General features: G+C 44.1%; 1 long non-coding RNA gene and 1 pseudogene across 1 annotated transcript; both read left to right on the top strand.

Annotated features, from left to right (window-relative positions):
• Positions 1 to 934: 934 nt before the first annotated feature.
• On the top strand, positions 935 to 3556 carry LOC109745991 (uncharacterized). The gene is made up of 6 exons (XR_006670044.2): positions 935 to 1198; positions 1290 to 1487; positions 1932 to 2171; positions 2286 to 2797; positions 2914 to 2961; positions 3047 to 3556. It is a non-coding gene; the product is annotated as an uncharacterized lncRNA (long non-coding RNA).
• Positions 3557 to 6836: 3280 nt separating this feature from the next.
• On the top strand, positions 6837 to 10290 carry LOC109745990 (wall-associated receptor kinase 1-like; annotated as a pseudogene).
• Positions 10291 to 25448: the final 15158 nt, after the last annotated feature.

Below are 25448 nucleotides of genomic sequence, written 5' to 3'. Positions count from 1 at the left end.
ATGAAAACAATCAAAAACTATGAGCGGTATAGTAGAATAACACATCTGTAATATTTGTAGAACATAAATTGCACAACATTTACCAAACAAATCATTAGCGAGAAAATAGTATTAGGCATATTCTAAAAACTATTGATTGCCTTCCAGTCAACTTATTCAGTATAAAATAATTTATTAAACTATGCCACTGGTGTTTCCCACTTCTCCCCACTAATCTGCAAATGAGAAACAACCAGTATGATTAGAGCAACAATTAGAGTCTTCACCAATATGCTACTCCCTCCGTTTAACTAAAACCATGACACTGATTTGAGGGAGTATTTGTTATCTGTTTTCTTTGGGGAGGGGGGGGAGCAAACCTGCCATTCCGCAAAAGGTAGCTTTAATCTCACTACCCCGCAAACAAAAGTTTTAGTCTCTCTACGATTTTTCATACATGAAATTACCAATGGTAGCTTTTCAGCTGAATTGTAATACCAAATCACAACCCTACAAAAAATAAATTAATTAAAATCTTACTGACTACTGGGCCAGAAAAAAATTATATAATAATCAAAATCACAACAAAACATGAGGAAAGGAGTTAGATCATTGGTGTTGCTGGCGGTTTGGGAAATCTGGGCCAAAAGAAACAACTGTAGACATTGTGGCCACAGTGCGCCGCACCATCGACCTATGACGACTTGCAGGCGCGATCTACCTTGAGTCTCTGGCCCCTCGGGAACATGTCGTGAGCAAGAGATCAGATTTTGAGCTGCCCCGTGGGGACGTGGAGTATGTGATCGCGAGCTCACATGAGCTCGCTATCTGTCCCGTCCAGTGTAGCTTTGTGATTCGGTGATTTAAATGCGTATGTCAGTATGGGGGTCCACCTGATATAGATAAATCCAGATATACATCGCTATACCCACCTGACTCGTGGGACCTCATCTGCACGGACGTTTGGACGCCGTGGACGGCGCAAGCCAGAGCCGTGGCTCGACATGCAGCCGGCGTCCTGATCCGTGGATCAGATCCGCTGCTTTCCGGTAACGGCGGTAGGGGCTGCAGTAAATGAGCGTGGTGGGTCGTTCGGGGCAGCTGTCTCCTACCTCCAGACCCAGGTTCATCCATTGTTGGGACTTGGGAGCGGCGACCCGGCGACAAGGCGACTGGGTGCTGAGGCAAGCATGGAGTTCTTGATGCAGCCGATAAATAGGTACAGATCTCCTTCCCACTGCTTCTCGTTCGCCACTGTTTTTTGATTTGGTACCTTGGAATAGATATGATTTTCCCAACTCTGGAAGCAGCAGAACTCTCTGCTAGAAGAGGTGAACGGAAACAACATCACAATGGATCCTCTTCATTACCCTGTGAGGACGCCGCCGGTGATAGAGCTGCCGGCCAGGACCGCGTCCAGTGCTGACGGCCAGATTTGTGTTGTAAACGCTGTTCCAGGTGCAGGCAGTGCTGACAGATCACAAACTTCAGAGCCCTCCATCGAGCAGGTTGACCCCAAAACACCTGGATGGACGCAAAAAGGAATGAAAAATAGTTGTAGAATCTATTTTAGAGTAAACACATATACTCCAATATAGTTTTGAATCGGCTGCAACGTGTCTGCTGTTGTTGTGAAGTCTCTGAAAAATTATATGAAGCATATCTAAGAGGCATACTGTTGATTGAACAAACTTGCAGAACAAAAAGTAGTATGTCGAAGCTTTGCGATGTGTAAAGAAAACTAAGTCTGTACAATATTTTACGCTCCGCATTATTAGTGAATATAATTTAAGCGATTCTGATGCAAACATGTTGTGTACGAACTTTTCTGTTGGGGGTTGTGGTGGGCAAGTGTTCATTATTATTATGTCATGCATAGCTGCTTGGTCTCGGTGATTTGTGAAACTGTAATATCGAACTCATTAGGTTGACATACTTTGTTTGAATTACAGGGTGCTAGTTGGGGCTGCTGTGCTTGGCAGACCCCCGTGTGCTGATAGGGTTTCAGCACTAGAGAATTCTGTCCGGCGATTAGCCCAAGAACATAGTGACATTATCATTGTGCCTAAGATAGGAGCAAGTTTTGACACACTGGGTGAGGCTTATGATTTCTACAACTTATATTCGTGGGAGAAAGGGTTCGACATCAGATATGGAAAGAGCAGGCTGAATGTAAACTGAAGAAAATGCATGTAGGAGATTTTTGTGGTTGTGCGGTACTACATTTTTTTTAAATAATTTTTTTAGCTGGTCATTTAGATTTAAGCTATGATTAACTGAAATACTGTTGATCAAACTCTTTGCAGGGGAAATCAATAGTTGAAAATACACGCTCTTTGTCGGTGTGAATGCCCTGGCTTGATAAGATTGTTGCGTTCAAAGGACAATGGGTGGTACATTGCGGAGCATCGAGATGAACACAATCATTCATTATCTCTGACCTATGGACAGACAATACACTGGCCATTGCCCAAGCATATCGACGTGTGCAACAGATATCTTGTGCAGCAATTGCGGCAGAACAACGACAATCTCGCGATGGTCTACAGTATAATTGGGAGCTTCTTTGGTAGGATGAAGAATGTACCTTTCACGAAAAGAGCACTGTGTAATCTGTGTGGTAACATTAGTCAATGATGTCAGAAAAACAATGGAGGTGTTTTAGGAGCTTTGCTCAAAGGATCCACAATTCACCTACCGAGTTCAGGCTGACAAAGAAGGAAGGATCGGGACTCTAATGGGCTACTGGAAACAGCAGATTGCATTATTTCTTTTTTGGAGATGTTGTGAGATTTGATACGACATACAGGACCAATAAGTACGACATGCAATTTGGTCTATTCTTTAGTGTTAACAATCGTTTCCAGAGCATTATACTAGCTAGGGTGCTCGTTCGTGACGAGAAGGTTGAAACATTTCAGTGGGTTTTTGCAGAACTCATTACGATAATGGGTGGGACTGCACCGCAAACCATCCTTACAGGTAATATATTCTGAATTACTATTGCATCATATGCAAACTTGAATTAGTAGAGAAAGAATAATGATGCGTTGTGGATGGTTTTCAGATCAAAATCGGTCGATGGAAGCAGCGATACAAAATGTGATGCCGGACACAACTCACCAGTGCTGGGAGTGGAGGACGAGGAGATGGAGAGGCCTACCACAAGTAGGGAGAAGGCAGTTTACTAAGGTTGTGTAAACGAACCAGATTCTGCAGCATTTGTTGGTGACAAGGGCACAAGCCAACAATTTGTCCTGATCGCGGCGATGTACCAAAACAACCTCGGAAGCCGGCGAGTTGTAAGAATTGTGGCGTTGAAGGTCACCATCGGAACAATTGTCATAAGGCGGCTGAGCTGAGACTGAAGTAAGTATGTGCACTTACAGAGAAGGCGAAGTCATGAATTTGTGGTCTATTTGTATAATTAGAATTTGTAGCCTGTATGTTGGTCGTCTTTGTATAAAATAATTTGCTTCAGATCATGCTTCCCTGGGACAGATTATAGGCTTCAATGGAAGTTCTGTCAGAGTTGTTGAAGTTTCTTTTATTTCTGAATTAGATATGTTTACTGTTAGTCTTCTTGGTACTATAAACCAGCAAATATTCAGTTGAATTTGATGCCCAATTTTCACGTGGTGCATGGTAGGTCAGTTTTCAAAGCAGCTGACATGTCCAGGAGAACAGGCGTCTTCATTGCACATTTGAGTGCTGATTGGTTCGAAGCAAGTAAATGCAGGGAGTGAGTGTTCGGTGAGGTAGAGCTGCAACAGTGGGCAATCATAAATGAGCTTAACGGTGGAAGTTAGTCCAGAATATAGAGAATATACATACAGCCAGCCCACTACATCCATCTCCCTCTGATCCGTGATGACGGTAACTGACGGAATTACCAGGGCGTCATCTGAGTTGTGGGCCATATCCTATAAAAAGAAATGGAGTAGAAAAGCAGTACCTGCGCCAATACCTGTAGCTGCAGTTATCACGAGGTAAAACTGGCGGCACAGATTCCGGGATCACCGCAGCTCGGGCTCACATTAGAATTTTAAATTGATAAAGCCACCAAGCGTGACAAGAGTCAACAAACACCCAGCATACAACGCAAATCAACAAGAGTACGATAGTAGTTAAGGAAGGAAGGGAGAGCCACAACCGGCAACAGGAAGCATGGCACGTAGGCGAGACAAAATAAAGAGGGCGAAGATAGCACCCAACTAGGACAACTGCACTGAATCCCTGCCCAGGATGAAGTTCACAGTTCCCCGAACGTGAGAGATCAGAAGTGCCGCAGCCGCCACATCGCCTTCCTTAATCAGAGATTTCTCCTGCTGCAAAAGAGAGGGCATTTCAAAAATGCAGTCAACCGCCTTGTTAGGGAAGGTGTGCTCGATGGTATATTTGTTCCTAGTAGTCCAAAGAGTCCAACACATGGCTGCAAAGCCGAACCAAAAAAGCCTTCTCAGCTGCCCAGAGAGAGAGTTCACTAGGGGTCCAGCTCCCCAAAGTTGGACGAGGCCCAGGTAACACCAAGCCACTCACTAAGACGGCTCCAGAAAAATTTGAACAGAGGACAACAAAAGAAGATATGGTCATAATTATCCACCAAACCACACAAAGCACATAATTCAGAGCCCTACCCATTACGTTTAATGATCTGGTCAGCCGCAGGCAAGCGGCTCCGCATGGCCTGCCACAATAAGATCTTAATTTTAAGAGGAACGTGGGCGGACCAAACCCTAGAGGATCTCAAGGTACGCGCAGCAGAAATCAAAATACAATAGCAAGAATTCACAGAATAACAACCTGAAGAGGAGTGGAGCCAAGACGAAGAAGGTTCAACTAAATGATGACGAGAATGGATCGATGGAGGAGGGATGGAGAGAAGAGCCAAGGCAACGAATTTTGCTCGACCCTCATCTTGCCTAGGGAGTCATGATTGGAATAAGTGGGGAAGACAACGCGTTCTAGGCAATATATAATTATCTCGTCTAGTAACGGACCTTGTCGATCGATTCGTTTCCACCATAGGCAGAGGAAATAGGGAGGATGGGAAGGGACGCTACGAACTGGAGGCCAAGTACCGGCCGGGTGTGGCTTACAGGAAAGAGCGCTGCTACACACACGACAGCGCTCGGCCAATTTTTGCACGATCCTATTGATCTAACCATGCATGCATGGGACAAAATGAAGCACACCCGCTGGATGGAGCATCGTTCATTGATCGACCAGTGAGTACCGGTTGCACATTACTTTTGTCGAAACTAATACCATTGGTAGCTGCAGTTGACTCAAAACAAAGATTTAATTTTTTACTAAAAATAATAAATAGATATGATGCATGTGGTGGGGATTTGTGATGGTGTGGCATGCTGCATCGCATAGGTAGTGAAGTGGGTAGTGTGCATGTTGATTGTGATGTTGATAGGTTGCATGTCAAGAGAAATAAGATAGTAGGGATCAACTATTTATGTATTATAGATATGCTTATTAGTTAATTCTGATACATTGCAATGTTTGTGGGGATCAAACTGTAAGTTACCAATTGATGCGCAGAAACTCCCTTGCAAAGTTGATTTTACTAACTAGTTACTATTGTCACCTCAGTAACTTCATCCCATTGTTGAACTTTTCTGTGTTAATTCTGTGAAACTTCATCCCTTGCAAAGCATTGTAACCGAGAGGCTAATATGGTTGCTCATACACTCGCTGGGTTGGCTATATTTTCGATTGGGTCCAAGAGTTTTTGAGTGAAATTACCTCTCCTAATAAACGAGGTGTGCGTTTTCCTTTTTTTTTTAAAGACGCTTCAGGCTTAGGCGAGCAACTTGAGCCGTTGGATCCTGACGTGAGCTTCGATCATGACCGTCCGTTAACTGAAGAGCGGAACACCTGTGACTGACGAAGGTGACACTTGAAGGAGCAGAGCAGCCTGACACTTGCACCCGTCGCCGGCGCGCGCGTCTCCGGTGAACTTGTTACCGGGCCGGCAGGGAGAGATGGCCGGTCTCACCGGAGACCTGTACCAGCACCAGCACCACGACGCGCGTCGATGTCTCTGGCCGGCCTCACGCCCGCGGTGGGCGGGCGGTACTGGAGACATGGTAAACCGATGAATGGATCCCATCCCTATGTTGCTTCTGCAACCTTGTGTCCGCCATCGATCTCGGCCTCGAGGCAATGGCGGCGACCTCGGTGACGTGCTTCGCTCCGTGGCACGGTAATATCTCCTCTCCTCCTCCCGTATGTATACACGCCTCCAAGGTGTATGATGAAATGCCCCTCCCTACGGTCTTCAGTGCGAAAAAACTGCTCTGAAGTCTCAACACAGTGCTTCCAGATGCTGCAAATGGTTCTCAAAATAGGCTTTCGCCCTGCACATAGTTTGAGTTTTGAGGCCTGCTGACCGGTTTACGTTGTCTCCGGTGCGCTCATCTTGATTGTCCAAAACAGCTCAATACTTACTTACAAGTAGAAGTGCAACCAATGGGAGTAGGTTACAGGGGTAGGGGCAAACTAGGATCCGCCTATCTTTGATGCGTCAGCGGCTTTGAACTCTGGACGCGTCTGGTCTGTGGTCTCATATCCCTGATCTTCATTGCTAGTATGTGTTTAGATAATTTTATACTGCCGTGAGCTCTGTTTAACTGATCGGTTAACGAGCCATGCATGTGTTCCAGCATGGAGATTGCCACATGACCATGTTCACTGGATACCGTGATACTCCCAATGTAGCGTATGGACGCCGTGAGGGTTGACCTTGCCAATTGATATAGGTTATCGGAAGATGGATAGCTTAACCTAATGTAGCATATAGAGTATAGACACTGCGAGGGTTGACATTGCCAATTGATATAGGATATCAGAAGATGGTTAGCTTGCTAGCTGCAACCCAATGTAGCTTTGGCATATGTATAGAGAGCAAGAACACAAGAGGGAGCTGAGCTACTTAGCTAGCTAGGTGGAAGCTTAGCAGCATGGCGACACCCTTGCAATCCTGGCTGCTGCCATTGCCAGCTCTGAAGCTTTTACTACTCGCCGCAGCAGCAGCAACTCTGTGGCGGGGTGGTGCCAGCGCTGAAGAGCAAGGTCTGCAGCGCCGGCCCATCACGCTCAAGGGTTGCCAGTCCATGTGCGGCAACATCAGCGTCCCCTTCCCGTTCGGCATGGAGCTGGGATGCTTCGTCGAGGGCTTCCAGGTCACCTGCAATGACTCGTTCAATCCCCCTCGTTTGTTCCTTTTCTTCAACAGGACAGGAGGAACCTCATTCAACAAGATGGGGGAGGGCATGTACACGCTTCATGGTTATGAACCGGTGGACACGTTCGAGCCAACGCTGAAGAAGGAGTGGAAAGTGCCAGTGGAGCTCATGGACATATCAATGGCCAAGAGTGAGGCACGGGCATACGGAATAGTGAGATCCGACTGCGTCAAGAATGCTCGCGACCACTTGCTCAAGCTTCAGCTTACGTGGCTAAACAGGCCATTCTACCTATCACACAAGAGCAATGTTCTCATTGGTGTTGGCATGGGTGTCGAAGCTAAGATGACGCTTGACTTGATTGGCTCGAGAAGCCCTGATGCGAAATGCTCTTCAGGACTCAGGTACACCTGCACTGCACCATACATGCATTCTTTTGTTTGTCTAAATGGATATACTTTGTGCGTCTTACTAATCAGTAAGTAAAAAAGTTGATAGGAATTACTGAATTGGGAGGGCTAGCAGCATTCTGAATTATTACTGAACGGGCTTTTTCTGGCAGCCCTACCTGTGAGGCAGCCCTTTCAAAAAGATACATCGCCACCGCGTTTCTGTGTCGTTCGATCCAAGGGTGGCGTACAATCCACAGAATAACACGATTTGGGAAAGCTCTCCCTGCTCGTACGGGATGGTGGTGCAGAGTTCTTGGTACAACTTCTCTGACCAGGACAGCCAAGGCTACGAGGTGCTATCCAACAAGTACCCGAGGGGTGTCCCCATGGTGCTCGACTTTGCCTTCAGGGACGGTTCATGTCCGTACGCGGGCGGCCCTGTCCGTCCAGGCTACAGGTGCGTCAACGGCAACAGCTCTTGTGTCAACGCAACCAGTGCCGAAGGCTATTTCTGCAAGTGCTGGGAGCACTACGATGGCAACCCTTACATTCCTAATGGTTGCCAAGGTATGTACACAATGAATTTGCATAAAGCTGTTGAATCCCACAGATTGTTGCTCAATCATTTTTGGAACTATTTTCTGTTACAATTAGCTGCTCAATCAAGCATTCACATCTTTTAATCGTTTTCTTTCAGACATCAACGAGTGCGAGCTCCGGAAACAAAATCCTCATCTCCAGAACGATTATCCTTGCGATGGGGTGTGTAAGAATAGGTTGGGTGGATATGACTGTCCATGCAAACCCGGAATGAAAGGGGACGGCATAAAAGGAACGTGCACAGAGAAATTCCCCCTTGCAGCAAAAGTGGTTGTGGGTAAGCACTAATCTTTTTATCTAAAAAAGTTGTATTATCTCCCGGCCTCTGAATTTAGAGGATGCACACAACCATGATGATTTACTAAATGCTGAGTACAAGAGGCAGGCGGCATGATGATTTTATATAATTGGATTTGGTACTTGAAAATCAACGTGCATATTTCTCTTGAATAGTACCCACTCTGTTCCTTTTCTTATGGCATATATTTTTTCCCATGGTAATGCCTGAAAGACAGAAAGAGAGCTCTTCTTTCTTAATGAACTGAGTTTGAGAATTGATGTAAAAAACTATGCCCAGCAATAACTGACAAGTCCTATACCATCCAGGTTCTGGGTTGCCAACAATGGTAAATTCAGTTTCTGTACTTCTTGTAGCTGTACCTTTAGTTTCATCACAAAATTAAGTCCTTATATACTAATTTAAACAATCAGTTGGCTTACTAGTTGTACAATTAGTTACTTAGTTGATTATGGAGAAATAGCATGTCAAGTTAATTGAACTTTCTATCATTTAAGTGTAATGCTATTTTGGTGATTGTATATATGAAGATCTTGACATGAGTAAACTTGAAGCTTGACTATTTTGCACTTTGTCAGGTATTGCTGCCATGATTGTTGTCTTGGTCCTCATGGTTATGGTCCATCAGCTACTAAAATTTAGAAGGTTCTATGAACAAAATGGTGGTCCGGTACTAAATGGTGTAAAGAATATAAGGATCTATACAAGGAAACAAATTAAACAAATGACAAATAACTACAGGCGTGTAGTCGGAGAGGGCCACTTTGGTAAGGTTTATCTTGGGACTCTCAAAGACAAAAAACAAGTGGCTATAAAGAAGTCCATCAAGGTTGACACGCACATGAAGAAGGAGTTCACCGATGAGGTCATAATCCAATCTACGATGAGGCACAAGAACATTGTCATGCTCATAGGCTGCTGCTTAGAGCTGGATGTTCCCATGTTGGTGTACGAGTTTGTAGCGAGAGGGAATCTGTATGATGTCCTCTTCAAGTGCAGAGATAAGATTCTAGTGGGCACACGGCTGAGGATTGCTGTCGGGTCAGCCGAAGGCTTGACATACATGCATTCAGCAGGGGAGAGCACAGTCCGCCATGGTGATGTTAAATCTGCCAATATCCTTCTGGACGAAAAGTTCACCCCAAAGGTTTCAGACTTTGGGACATCAAAGCTACTCGTGAGAGGAAAAACCGAGATGACAGAACATGTCATTGGGGACATGAGCTACATAGATCCAGTATATATGGAACAAGGAATTGTCACACAGAAGAGCGATGTCTACGGCTTTGGAGTTGTCCTCATAGAACTTATCACAAGGAGGCCTGCAACATATGATGCTGAGAGGAGCTATGTTGCAAATTTTGTTGAAGCTTGTCTAGCAAAAAGAGCAAGAAACTTTATTGATAACGATGTTACAAGTGAGGCGGATATTGATCTCTTGGAAATGGTTAGCAGGGTCGCCGTGGATTGTCTCAAGCCCAATCCAGAAGAACGACAAGATATGAAGCAAGTAGAGCACCGCCTCCTTGAGATTGTTGCACAGTCTGAAGATCATAGTCAGGAGAGGGACTACAAGGGAGATTTTAGTCCGGCACCAGATGATGTTGCTTTGTTTAAAGGCTTGGGAGAATAAATTATCATCTACCAATGCTTTTACATTTTTTACTCAATTATGTAATGGTTTGATTGCGTTGAGACATCAAGACATTAGATTATGTACCAATTTTATTCATGTGACATTTTCCTTGGTGACAGGAAATGTAGGATCTAATTGTTGTGGATTTATTATGAGGTATAGACAGACATGACAGCAAGGTGTGCATCACAATGATGTAGAGGTAGGGGTCACCCCGTTTTCGACAAAAACAGACACGCCACCTCACCATTGATTTTGTATGTGAAATTCCTTTGGTCTAAAGCTTAAGGATGCCCTGCTGAAGCAAATTTGATGACCATGGCCCACAGGTCAGTTCCAACGTGGCCAGCAGGTGTCGTGCCAAGTCACCATTTATGCGGCCATCTCATCGTTCCAGCTCACTAGCCAACTCCAGGTATTATGGAATAATAAGTGTGCCAAGTAGAATAATAAGTGTGCCAGCTCACTAGCCAACTCCAGGTATTATGGAATAATAAGTGTGCCAAGTAGAATAATAAGTGTGCCAGCTCACTAGGCAACAGGGTTAGCTTTAGCTTTCTCCATAGTTCATTTCCCCCAAAAAAACACAATTTTTTGAATTGTTAGATCGTTAATGGGTTTAAACAGGATTAAACGGCACGTGACTCTAGAGGCAGAAGTTGAGAGGCGCATTAATGTGGGGTGAGTTGCCGCCGCTGATCACCGGAGAAGTGACAACCCTGTGGCGCGGATGAAGAACAGTGGTTTAAGATTGAAGGAGCGAGGAGGGGGCTATATTTCCTAAGAGAAGAATTGACACTGCTACCACACAGTTTTTGGGCTATTGGTTGCTTGCAATCACTGTTTGGGCCGTGTCGCATGAACTTTTAAAGCACCTCCAAGCCAGGCCCACTAGGAAAGGCCGAATCGGTTGTTTCCAATGAGCCAGACTCGAGCGATATAAGCCACTCAAATTCATTTGTGATGAGCTGAATGGCTGCCGCCGCGCCCATGGGGAGGACGCCCTGAGCCGGTGATGGTTCTGTCTAGAAATTGTCATGGACTTCTATTTTGGTAGAACATATAGTATGACTCCATAACTGATATGTTTCCTAGGGTAGACATGAACAATATTAAACCTCTATATATAGTGTAGTAGTATGTTGTATAAAGAACACCGGCCCACATATAGTATGGGATCGAAAATGACGATGGCTATGCTGAATTAGCGTGCAACAATGCTGCTGCTTCTAATCAGTATTTCTCTTATCTTGGGAAAGATAGCATTGATGAGCTACACAAGGAAATTTGATTTTTGAACATTTTCGAAAACAGGAACAAAATTAGAAATTTTAAACATTCTCTAAATCTCCAAACAATTTTTGAGTTAGTGAAAGATTTTCTGAAAATGTGAACATATTTTTAAAACTGCAAATATTTTTTCTCTTTATGACTAATTTCATTCAAAAAAATTTCAAAAGGGAACAAAATTTGTAATTCCGAATATTTACTTAAAATCGAAAAAATATTTGAAATTCCAAACATTTTTCAAAAAAATAAATTATTATTTTTAAATTACGAGGGTATGAAAAAAAGAAAAGAAACAAGAAACAAGAAAGAAAAAACAAAAAAACAAAAAAGGTAAAAGAGAAATGAAAACCAGTAAAAAGAGACAAACAAAAAGAAAAACAACACAGTAACCTTTTTTAGAAGGTTCCCAAAACCGATAGAAACCTGAACAGAAAAACCTAGCTAGGCTAGCTAAAAAGCATCTATTTGACGCAAGGCATGTCAAATATGAAATCCGCAATTAAGGGACTAGTTGGACACTGGACCTATATGTCGCCCATACTGATTTCTATTACGGCTCGCCTTGGCGGTATTTGGGCGGGCTCAATACTGTAGCTGCACGCGATAATTTTTGCCCTGTATTTTATGGGGGGTTTCATGTTTTGCGTCACTTTTCTTAAGGTTTTAATCAGTTTTCTTATGATTTTTCTTATTTGATTTCCTTTTTTCTTCTGATTTATTTGCGTTTCACACATTTTTTTCTTTTTCATTACTTTTTCTTACTTTCGACAAAGGTCTGATTTTTCATAGATATTGTATATGTTTTGTATACATTACGACTATTTTTTACACGTTAACTTTTTTAAAAATCTATGTTTTTGATGTCAAAGTTTTTTCACCTTCTACATTTTTCGGAGGCATCTAAAACATTGTTATATACGTTTACATTTTTAGATGCATGATTAAAAAAATTTGAAATAGTTGTATTGAACTTTGTTTCTGAATAAATGTTAAGCAATTTTTAAGTACATGTTGACACATGTTTTTGATTTGATATGAACGTTTTTTAACCATGCAAACATTTTTTTAATAATGCATAAATATATTTTAAAATTTTCACAAATATTTTGTTCGAAACAAATGAACATTATTTAAGTTGTATAAAACGTTTTTAAAACGTCGTGTAACATTTTTTCGAAATATTTGAACATTTTTGAAATATAAAATGTATTTTTTTTAATTGTATAGACATTTTCAAAAGTTGAGCGAAGATTTTTTAGACTTCATTTACAATTTAGAAATGTGATGAACACTTAAAAATCAAACCAAATTTCCCCTCACAATATATGTATTTTATATCAGAATTTAAACAGAAAACAATGTGCAATGAATATTTTATTACCTTTTAGAGTGACATCGACACGACGTTACCACAAGGTTACTGGGCCGAACCACTACAAGCTCCATGTAGGTGATGCGGTCTTCTGTCTGGTATAAAGCGAGACATAGACTCACCCCTAGTTGGATTGCTTCCTCGCAAAACCGCCTCTCACTCTCCTAACAAATATAATTTCTAAAAAAAACTCCTCACAACTATATGTGTTGACTATAACTTACAACTGGTGCATTTTTTAAATCATTTTCATTGCATGTCATAGAAATTACAACCCTCTCGGATACTCATGACGTTAGCTTTTAGCAAAACAAACGATGTGATAATTGACCGTCCCATTTTAGCGGCAGTAGTGTGCACAACGTTTTGGTTGTAGGAACTTCCTAGAAGATTCATGACTATTTTTTTACCAGTTTGGCAACCTTCTGGAAAGATCAAGTCTGGTTTTTTCTATATACTTTTTTATTTATTTTTCTTTATGGTTTCACTTCTAAAAATTATTTGGAAACATAAAAAAATGTTCACTATTTCATAAAAACCCTTTTTTTTAATGTTCACAATTTATAAAATGCTCGTCTTTTTTTAAAGAAAGAGTACGTTTTTAAAAAAATGGGTTTTGTTTCTGCGCCCTTGGTCATCCAATTGAAAATTAGCACCCTTGGTCATCCACTAGTACATTTGGTTTTGTTTGCTGCACCGTTGTTTCTGCATTTCTAATTGGAGAAATATTTGAGTCATTTCTTCCTACTTATTGGTGTAGGAGCCCAGAAAACGATTGGCAATGCAGGAGGGTTATTCAGTGACTGCTGCTCTCTAATTTGATTATATATATAGTAAGGTGGCATAATGGGTATATATTGTTATTCCACAACTTCCACCACAGAACTTACGCTATTTCTCAATCCTGCCAGACTTGATACTGCAGGTGCGATTAGTCATTAGTGTGTTCTCAGCTCTGTATATTATATGGGCCCAGTCTAATATATTGTACTCCCTCCGTCCCAAAATATAAGAGCGTTTTTTACACTACACTAGTGTCAAAAACGCTCTTATATTATGGGACGGAGGGAGTATATGATTGGCGAGTGGATTCCTTTCGCTGGCTGCTCGTGAATTTGAACAGGCCTACTACGCGCTAAAAGTCTCAATACAAAAATTATATGAGCAAAGTTAATATATCGTAATATTGGTATGTGGATAAAAAATATAGGATTTATAAACTTCATCTGTTTAAACAATTTTAACTACTGCCAATATTGGTATTGATCGCAGGGAAATGAATCTTCGATTGTACATTCGATGAGTCTTAACATGTAGTAGTCGTGTAACTGATTTGCATCTTCCTAGGTTTTTAGGTTTATGAGTTTTTCCGGCGATTTTAATTTTAGCCACATTTTGGACTTCGACAACTTGCCACAAAATACATATTTTTTTCATCAGATCAAGATAGCAAAGCATGTATGTTTCAAACTTTTCCTATTTAAATTACATTATGCTTATTTTTTTAGTGTTTAGGTAGATAACAACACACCCCACCAAAAAAGATAACGATACTGATGTTTACTTATTTTTCTTTGTAAGATAAACATGGTTCTTTTTTTCTTCTTTTTTTGCGAGTAAGATAAACATGGTTCTTTTGTAAGTCAACCTTATAAGTGTTATCCTCGAGACGAGTGAGCTCCCACTCAAAGTTACCTGGAACTAACTCAGTGAGTGTGTGCATAATCTACGCATCAGACACATCACTCTTAGTGACTTTGACAATCCCTGTAGTTGTGCTCTGGGGTTCGTCAGGTATCTCCCTCGCACTGGGAGACTCAAAAAACATCAGTTCAGCACAATATACTCCATAGATGGTGATACTTGGCATCTGATCCCGCAGAATAGGGCACTGCCCCATGTCATGCGCAGGCTTGAGGCAGGAATCACAAAGCTCGGTCACACACTCAGCAATAAAGTGACCTCTCTCTCCATAACGGTAGCACAACATCTTCTCCTTTTTATGCGCCCACTTGGAAGCTCTATCTGCGTCAGTCTTGTCAGCAGCCCCGACAGCCCCCGTCACAAAGGGCTCCGTCAGCGGCACGTTAGCGGAAGCCAGTGCAGTCACCACTTCCATAGCCTGCCCAGATAGCTCCACTAGTAGAAAAAGGGGCTTTTACCCCGGTTGGTAAGGGCCTTTTGTCCCGGTTTTCGAACCGGGACTAAAGGGTCGTTACTAAAGCCCTAACCCTGTTAGTCCCGGTTCTTACACGAACCGGAACAGAAGGTCCTCCACGTGGCCGCTGCTGCCAGCCCAGGCAGGGGGGCCTTTGGTCCCGGTTGGTGCCACCAACCGGGACCAATAGGCATGGCCTTTTGTCCCAATTGGTGTCACCAACCGGGACCAATAGGCATCCACGCGTCAGCATTTCAGGGGCTGGGGTTTTTGTTTTTTTTTAAAGGGGAGGGGGGTTGGGGGGTTGGGGGGTTTTGGGGGGGTTAATTTAGGTGTTTCATATATTGTGTTAGCTAGCTAATTAATAGAGAGAAGTGTCCTTTCTTATCTCCGTGCTTGGTCGACGCTACGTACTATATACGTATGGAGAGGACTAGACACGCTAGCTAGTAAGCAAATGAAGGAAACAGAAGATCGTCATGAACATATGCATACAGAGAGAAGTGATATCGACCACCTCTCCTTCTCCGAGAGATTGGTCGAACAACAAGTTCTCGTATATCTATCTGACACTACCGGCTACATATATACAATAATTATCTCTTACAATATAATCTCCTAATTAAATTGTAAGAACACAGGGTCCACATAGTATTCTCCGTTTTCAGCGATCACGTGGTCAAGGAAGAATGCCGCCAATTCCTCTTGAATTGCTCGCATACGATCTTCTGCTAGGAGTTCATCCCGCATCCGAAACATCTAATTTGAAGAAGGGGGTCAATACATATATATATGAATAAATAAAACTCGACACAAATGATGGTAATAAAATAAAATTGTGAATATTATTGCTTACGCACTTCATATTATTCGTCAGAGTAGCCCCGCTCACAGGTCGTGTGGCGGATAGACTCGCAAACGTAGTATCCACAGAAATCATTCCCTTGTTCCTGCCACAACCACTTTACAAGAAATAGAGGTCAATCTAACTGATAAGCAAGCATGCTAAATGGTATTGATGAAACTAGCGCTTGAATCACTAGGAGATGTGCGGAACATGCTACTATAGTACTTACTTTCGGGTGTCTAAATTGCAGCTTCTTCGGCAGTCCCGGAGCTTTTGTGGTGAATTTTCTCCAAACCCTGCCAGACAAAGAAAACAATTACTTGATATCAGGAAATGAACAAAGTTGCTGATATGGTGGATAATGATCGATTTAACTTACTTCTCGAGCATTTGAGTCATGTCCGCATAGTCCTGGGGATCTTTTCGTCTCAAGTCTAAGACGGTTACTACTCCCTGCTCAAGCTTAATCTCTAGGAGAATATAGTGGAAGCTGCGCATGCATGCATAAGTCATCAATTACATTACCATAACCTGGACTAATAAGGGAAACCGAATATGCACAAGACAGTAACACTCACTTGAAGTTGTAAGGAAAGAGTATTATATCTTTGTTTTGATTTAATACCAACGATCGTAGCAAGTTGGCCTCGGCTTCTTTGGCATGTTTTTCAACCGTATATGCATCTATGAGATTTGTGTTAATGAACCCAATATCACCGATTTGTCTTTTCTTCAATTCGGCGATCTTCAATCTGCATAATATAGTGAGGATAATTATAAATACATGCAATGAAAGAGCTAACCTATATAGAGAGACTTAATGACAGAAGTAGTACTACTTACGGACAGTAGCAAGTGATCGTTGATTTATCGAGGGCCTTTTGATTGAAAAACTGGAAGAACTCCTCAAATGGAACATTCAGCAGTTCAATTCCAACAAGGTCATGCTCCGGTTTAACTCTCAGCGTCAAAGTATTCATCCCATCAGACTCTCTGCAGGTTTTCATGTACCAATCATGTAATCTTCGCATCATCGTTGTTAGAGATCTTTCATCTTTGACGAGAGGCTTCCCGTAATGGTATTTGTGTTCGTCCACCTCCATGATTTCATAATGTACATCGTCGGGCGGGTAATCTCCAAGATTGCTATAACCGGCCACCATCCTCGGATCATTAGCGACGATGTCTTTAGACACCTTGAGAGGGGGGCACGATTGGTTCGCTTGTTCGCCGAGCTGGGCAAATTTTTTCCCAGCTCGTCGTTCTTTTAACCTTTGATCACTGACAGTACTTCTCGACCGCTCCGCTTCGACAAATGTCTTTGCAATAATGCGCTCATAGTTGCCTTTCGACGGAGACTTTGGTGGTTTTGTCAGGGCATCCAGAGTGCGCTTCGCTTTCACCGGATCTACCTTCTCCTCCGGAGGTGGATGTTTCTTTGCTTTCACCCCTTCAAAGAAGTTCTTCACTTCGGCTCGCACGATCTTCGCGTTCTCCTCCTCGGTCCTCTCGTATGGTAACTTCTCTGGAGTCTTCAGAGAAGGACCGAATCTGTATTGCCTCCCGCCTCTGGCAGCTGTACTGCTAGACGCCGGCAGAGCAGACGGAGCGGCTGCGGCTGTCTTCTTTCCTTGCTTACGAGGCGGAGGAGAAGGACTACGGCGCGCCGGAGCAGCCGGAGCGGCGGCGGGTCTCTTCCACCCTTGCTGACGAGGCGGAGAAGGAGGAGGCTGGCTGCTCTGGCACGCCGGCGCAGGCGGAGTGCCGCCACGCGCCGGAGAAGGAGGCTGAGTGCCCTGACCACTCGCCGGAGGAGGAGGCGGAGGGCCGGCACGCGCCGGAGAAGGAGGCTGAGTGCCCTGATCACTCGCCGGAGGAGGAGGTGGCGGCGGAGTGCCCTTACTCGCCGGAGGCGTCCAATTCAGAAGGTTAATGAGCTCCTTCCGCCATAGGCACGGAGTCTTCAGAGCTAAACCCAGCCGAGTCTCCCCTTCACCGGTAGGGTGGTCAAGCTGGAGGTCCTCAAATCCCTCCGTTATTTCATCCACCATCACCCTAACATATCCTTCTGCAATCGTCCGGCAGTGGTAGGTTGCGTCGGGTTCAGGAGGTAAAACAGAGCCAACAGCCGCCTTGACTTTGAAGTTCTGCCATTCCGCCATAAGGTGGCAATGTTGAGACTCCGTGATAACATCCACGGGGTAGCTAGCAGGAGCCGTCAAGACATGCTCCGGCTGAAGCAGCTCGGTGGAAGCCACGCTGCTTCTCCGCTGAGATGGCGGGGTAGCTTCGGGGGTAGTTTCGGCATGTCGATTGCCGTCTCGTTCCTCTAGCGCTTGAACCCTTTCGTGCAGCTTCTGAATTTGGGTCTGCTCCATTTTTTTCCTCCTCTCCTGGCTTTTGTAACCGCCTGAGTCCGGAAAACCAGCCTTCCACGGAACGGAGCCTGGCGTGCCTCGTGTCCGTCCAGGGTGCTCAGGATTCCCGAGGGCCATTGTGAGCTCGTCGTTCTCTCTGTCTGGAACGAACGTCCCTTCCTGCGCTGCATTGATATATTGCTGAATCTTCTTGACTGGTATTCTCAAAAGCTCGTTCGTCCAAACGCACCTCCCTGATACAGGGTCCAAGGTTCCGCCAGCCCCGAAGAACCAAGTCCTGCAACGGTCTGTCCAGTTCATTGTCTGTGGTTCGATCCCTTTTTCAAGCAGATCATTCTCAGCCTTGGCCCACTTAGGCCGGGCTTTGAGGTAGCCACCTGACCCCGTGCGATGGTGAAGCTTCTTCTTCGCAGCATTCATCTTGTTTGTCGCTGACATCTTCTTACTCTTTTCCGATGTCTTGTGGGCCACAAATGCGGGCCAGTGATCTCTGATCTTCTCATACCGGTCGATGAATTCTGGTGTCTCTTCTTTGTCGACAAACGTTTTCAGCTCATTCTTCCACCTCCTGAATAGGTCTGCCATCTTCTTAAGAGCATGAGACTTGATTAATTGCTCTTTAACTAGCTTCTCCGGATCCTCCTCTGGCGGTAGGGTGAAATTTGCCTTCAGCTCAGTCCAAAGATCATCTTTCTGCATATCATTGACATAAGACACCTCAGGGTCTTCCTTCTTAGGCTTATACCATTCGTGGATGCTGATCGGGATCTTGTCCCTAACTAGAACCCCGCACTGAGTAGCAAATGCATCCTTTGTCCGGATGGGTTCAATCGGTTGGCCGTCGCGCGCGATTGCTGTGATCTCAAACCTTTCATCCGAGCGCAACTTTCTCTTCAGGCCTCATCTCTTTACCGAAGTTGTGCTCGATCCGGAGGGCTAGAAAAAAGAAGAAAGACGAGTGTTAATTAATATGTGTACATACCAAAACAATGAATGCATCAATTAGCTAGTCAGCACAGGCTTAACTAATATATTTACCTGGCCGGACTCTGTTCGGTCACCGGAGCCGTCACAACGGGCTCCTTCTTGCACCAGCATTGGGTCACCGGAGCCATCATAATCATGTCTTTCCTCCTCCACTCTTCGATCACCGTAGCCTGCTTCTTCACCCTGTTCTTCCAGACCATCATTGTCGTTAAGATACGACAAGATATCACCTCTGGCTAAGATTATGTCCCCCAACACCTCTTCTGCTTGCTCGTCTCGTCCGTGCTCCATTGTTTCTGCAAATATTACAACATGGCAATTATTACACAAACATGACAGCAGGTGGATATATTAGTGCAAACGTAGACCTAGCTTATTCCGGGTTTGGGGTGGCCTCGGCAACGCTTCAAGGGTAGGGGCGCGGCGGGAGGGGGTAGGAGACTGACATCGTTTTTTTCTAGGGTTTGGGTGTCCTCGGGAGTTTTGGTCGAGCGAGAGGGCCGGGGGGGTGCTCCTGTGGTATAAGTTATCACGGTCGAGAGGAGGTATAAATATCGACTGTCCATTATGTCGAAGTTATCTGGGAGGGAGTTATATATATCGACAACGACGACATACATACATGGGAAAATAATGTTATCGGGGAGGGGGTATATCGACCCCCCCCCCCACGTGTTGAAGTTATCGGGAGGGGGTTATATCGACAACGACGACATACGTACATGGAAAAATAATATTACCGGGGAGGGGGTATATCGACCCCCCCTCATGTTGAAGTTATCGGGAGAGGGGTATATCGACAACGACAGACCCGATAAAACATAAGAAAACGAAGAAGAAATAAAAAGAGGAGAAGAAGAAAGGAATAGAGGAGAAGATCGAAGAAAAAAAAGAGGAGAAGAAGAAAGGAATAGAGGAGAGAAGAAGAAAAAATAGAATTTTTTCTATTTTTTCTTCTTCTCTTCTATTCCTTTCTTCTTCTCCTCTTCTTTTTCTTCTTTTTTTTCTCTTCTTATTTATTTCTCCTCTTCTTCCTCTCCTCTTCTTCTCCTTTCTTCCTCTTCTTATTTTCCTTTTTCCTCTCATTCATAAAAAAATGTTCAAATAGAAAATTTCGAAAAAAGTAAAGATTTTGCCTAATGCATTGTTTATATGAATATACAAACATTTGCATATTCTACAATAATTAATATCACCAAAAAAATCTATGAACAGAAAAAATCCTAACTTTTCTAAAAATCTATCTTTTGCATATATACATGAACATATATATACATAGAGAACATATATACATACATATATACATTTTTATAAAAATGCAAAAAAAAGATATAAAAAAGGACATATAAACAGATATACACACATACATATACTCATACATATACATATAATCAGGAAAAAAACATCATATATATGTGCAGAAAAAAATCGGGAGGAAGGGGGCAGTGCCGGCCCTGACCAAGGCGACGGCGGCGCGTCGGGGCAGGGGCAGAGGCGACGGCGGCGTGGTCGGGGCAGGGGCAGAGGCGACGGCGGCGTGGTCGGGGCAGGGCGAGGCAGAGGCGACGGCGGCGTGGTCGGGGCAGCTAGGGCGACGACGACGTGGTCGGGGCAGGGGCGCGCGGCGTGGTCGGGGCGGGCCGCCGGCGGCGTGCTCGGGGAAGGGGCGGCTGCGCGTCGACGAGGCAGCAGAGGGTGGCGACGGCGTCGACGGGGCGAGCTCGGGCAGCCTGGCGGCGTCGTCGGGGCGGGGCAACTGCAGAGATGAATCTGAAAAACGCTAAGTGTTTTCTTATATACTCAGAGCATTGGTCCCGGTTCGTGGCACCAACCGGGACCAATGCCCCCCTTTAGTCCCGGTTGGTGCCACCAACCAGGACCAAAGGCCTCTTTTCAGCAGCCCAAAGGGCGGAAAGCGGCGGCCTTTGGTCCCGGTTGGTGGCACCAACCGGGACTAAAGGGGGGCATTGGTCCCGGTTGGTGCCACGAACCGGGACCAAAGGGTGGCATTGGTCCCGGTTCGTGCCACCAACCGGGACCAATGGCCTTGCACAGCGGCGTGGTGGTGGGAATTTAGTCCCACCTCGCTAGCTGAGAGAGAGCCACACCTGTTTATAAGGTGCGGTGCGCCTGAGCTGTCGAGCTCCTCTCTAAAGCAGGCTTACGGGCCTAACCTCTCTGTACATGCCTGTGGGCCTACTGGGCCTTCTGCGGGCCTGAATCCTGGCCATGGATGGGTTTCTAGTCGTATTCAGGCCGTGGTGGCCCAGTAGGTGGCATAATTTTTATTTTTTGCCTGTTTTTTTGTTTTCTTTTTTGCTTTATTTTTTTTGTTCTGTTTCTACTTACAACAAAAAAACTTATTTATTTTATTTTATTTTGTTTCTAATTACTTATTTATTTTACTTTATGATAATTCTTTTTTGCTATTAAAGTTTCTAACAAAAAAGTTCTTTATGAAAATTATTTTTGCTTTCAATGATTTTGAACAGAAAATACTTCGATAATTTTAGTTGCATCAATTTTATATAATTTTAGTTTCAATAATACTAGAGGTTGATTATAATGTTTTGAACAGAAAATACTTTGATAATTTTAGTTTCATAAATTTTATTTATGTTATTCCCATACACGCCCAAGAAGCCTAGCAGGTTCACGCAAAGGTTCTTCGTCACGTGCATCACGTCGATTGAAGAGCGGACCTCTAGCTCTTTCCAGTAGGGTAGGTCCTAAAATATAGATTTCTTCTTCCACATGGGTGCGTGTCCCTCAGCGTCATTCGGAACAGCTAGTCCGCCGGGACCCTTTCCAAAGATTACGTGTAAATCATTGACCATAGCAAGTACGTGATCACCGGTACGCATGGCGGGCTTTTTCCGGTGATCTGCCTCGCCTTTGAAATGCTTGCCTTTCTTTCGACATTGATGGTTGGTCGGAAGAAATCGACGATGGCCCAGGTACACATTCTTCCTGCATTTGTCCAGGTATATACTTTCAGTGTCATCTAAACAGTGCGTGCATGCATGGTATCCCTTGTTTGTCTGTCCTGAAAGGTTACTGAGAGCGGGTCAATCGTTGATGGTTACAAACAGCAACGCGTGCAGGTTAAATTCCTCCTGTTTGTGCTCATCCCACGTACGTACACCGTTTCCATTCCACAGCTGTAAAAGTTCTTCAACTAATGGCCTTAGGTACACATCAATGTCGTTGCCGGGTTGCTTAGGGCCTTGGATGAGAACTGGCATCATAATGAACTTCCGCTTCATGCACATCCAAGGAGGAAGGTTATACATACATAGAGTCACGGGCTAGGTGCTGTGATTGCTGCTCTGCTCCCCGAAAGGATTAATGCCATCCGCGCTTAAACCAAACCATACGTTCCTTGGGTCAGCTGCAAACTCAGCCCAGTACTTTCTCTCGATTTTTCTCCACTGCGACCCGTCAGCGGGTGCTCTCAACTTCCCGTCTTTTTTACGGTCCTCACTGTGCCATCGCATCAACTTGGCATGCTCTTCGTTTCTGAACAGACGTTTCAACCGTGGTATTATAGGAGCATACCACATCACCTTCGCAGGAACCCTCTTCGTTTCTGAACAGACGTTTCAACCGTGGTATTATAGGAGCATACCACATCAACATCACCAGGGTCATCTCGTCTGATCTTATACCGCAATGCACTGCATACCGGGCATGCGTTCAGATCCTTGTACGCACCGCGGTAGAGGATGCAGTCATTAGGGCATGCATGTATCTTCTGCACCTCCAATCCTAGAGGGCATACGACCTTCTTTGCTACGTATGTACTGTCGGGCAATTCGTTATCCTCTGGAAGCTTCTTCTTCAATATTTTCAATAGCTTCTCAAATCCTTTGTCAGGCACAGCATTCTCTGCCTTCCACTGCAGCAATTCCAGTACGGTACCAAGCTTTGTGTTGCCATCTTCGCAATTGGGGTACAACCCTTTTTTGTGATCCTCTAACATGCGATCGAACTTCAGCTTCTCCTTTTGACTTTCGCATTGCGTCCTTGCATCGACAATGACCCGGCGGAGATCATCATCATCGGGCACTGGTTCCTCTTGATCTTTAGCAGCTTCCCCCCTTGCAGCATCATTGGGCACATCGTCTGGTTCCTCTTGATCTTCAGCAGCTTCCCCCGTTGCGGCATCACCGTATTCAGGGGCACATAGTTGTCATCGTCCTCTTCTTCTTCGCCGTCTTCCATCATAACCCCTATTCTCCGTGCCTCGTCCAAACATTATAGTGTGGCATGAAACCCTTGTAAAGCAGGTGGGTGTGAAGGATTTTCCGGTCAGAGTAAGACTTCGTATTCCCACATGTAGGGCATGGACAACACATAAAACCATTCTGCTTGTTTGCCTCAGCCACTTCGAGAAAATCATGCACGCCCTTAATGTACTCGGAGGTGTGTCTGTCACCGTACATCCATTGCCGGTTCATCTGCGTGCATTATATATAATTAAGTGTGTCAAAAACCATTACAGAACATCATGAATAGAAAATTAAGTGACCAAATTGATAGAAGTTCATCATCACATTAAAACCAAAGTACATACATAGTTCTCATCTAACAACATATATATAGCTCTCCAGAGCATCTAATTAATTAAACCATACATTGAAACTATGTAAAACATTTCAATGCGAAAACAAATGCGATCATAATCGCAACCAAGGTAACAATTGATCCAACGGCATAATGATACCAAGCCTCGGTATGAATGGCATATTTTCTAATCTTTCTAGCGCATTGCATCCATCTTGATCTTGTGATCATCGACGACACCCGCAACATGCAACTCCAATATCATCTTCTCCTCCTTAATTTTTTTTATTTTTTCCTTCAAGTAATTGTTTTCTTCTTCAACTAAATTTAACCTCTCAACAATAGGGTCGGTTGGAATTTCCGGTTCAACCACCTCCGAATCTATGTCACGTTGGTCGGCATATTTGTCATAAACAATAAATGAACCAAATAGTTATAAAAATATAATATATACCACATCCGAATCATAGACAGGACGAGGGCCGACGGGGGCGGATACCAAAACCATCGCACTATGTAATAAGAAGGAATAATAAAAGTAACAAAATTAGACAAGTATCTATCTAAAGTAAGAATTTTTTTTTTCTTTCGGAAAGAAGATAAGAACAAGAGGCTCACCACGGTGGTGCTGGCGACGAGATCGGCGCGGGCGATCGACGGCGGTGAAGACGGGGACGGGACGTGACGGACCGCTAAACCTAGAAAAATCTCGAGGAAAATGGAGCTCAGAGGTCGAGTTTCGAGAGGAGAAAGATTAACTAGTGTGGCTCAGACATTTCATCGAACACCTCATGTGCATAGGAGGTGAGCTAGAGCACCCAAATGCCCTCCCCTCGCCGGCCAGAAAAAACAGAGCACTGTGGAGTGCTCTGCTGTGGCGATGGGGTATATATAGGCAACCCATTGGTCCCGGTTCGTGGCACCAACCGGGACTAAAGGCCTTTGGTCCCGGTTGGTGCCACGAACCGGGACCAATGCCCCCTTTAGTCCCGGTTGGTGGCACCAACCGGGACCAAAGGCCTTGTGTTGTCCCGCGTCAAAAGTTTAGTCCCACCTTGCTAGTTGAGAGAGCTTGAGAGTGGTTTATAAGCGCTGCTGCGCCCACCCTCTCGAGCTCCTCTCAACTGCAGGCTTTCGGGCCTAACCGTTCTCTTTGCCTGTGGGGCCTACTGGGCCTTCTACGGGCCTGAATCCTGGCCCATGGATGGGTTTCAAGTCGTATTCAGGCCATGGTGGCCCAGTAGGTGGCATTGTTTTTTTCCCTGTTTTTTATTTTCTCTTTTGCTTTATTTATTTTGTTTTGTTTCTACTTACAACAAAAAACTTATTTATTTTATTCCATTTTGTTTCTAATTACTTATGTATTTTACTTTATTTATTTTATTTTTATTTATTTTACTGCTGCTATTTTTATTTATTTTACTGCTGCTATTTTTATTTATTTTATTAAGGTTTATTTATTTTTATTTATTTTATTAAGGTTTATTTATTTTATTTACTATAAAAAATGAACATAGATGCGCCTATGGAGAAAATTCAACCTAAATTCATAATAAATTTCTATGAAATTCAAAGAAATTTACTCTAAATTTAGGTCAAATTCCCTGTATAAGGGCATCTATTTTCACTTTGAGAGGAGCTCAACAAGGCAGAGAGGGACGGGCTTATAAACCGGTGTGAGCGCCCTTCGGTTGGCAAGGTGGGACTAAACTCTGACCGCTACTAGGACCAACCCTTTAGTCCCGG

This window comes from Aegilops tauschii, chromosome 1 (assembly GCF_002575655.3).
Source record: "Aegilops tauschii subsp. strangulata cultivar AL8/78 chromosome 1, Aet v6.0, whole genome shotgun sequence".
NCBI classification, from domain to species: domain Eukaryota; kingdom Viridiplantae; phylum Streptophyta; class Magnoliopsida; order Poales; family Poaceae; genus Aegilops; species Aegilops tauschii.
The sequence above is the reverse complement of the archived record's forward strand: the minus strand, read 5'-3'. Positions and strand labels throughout refer to the sequence as shown.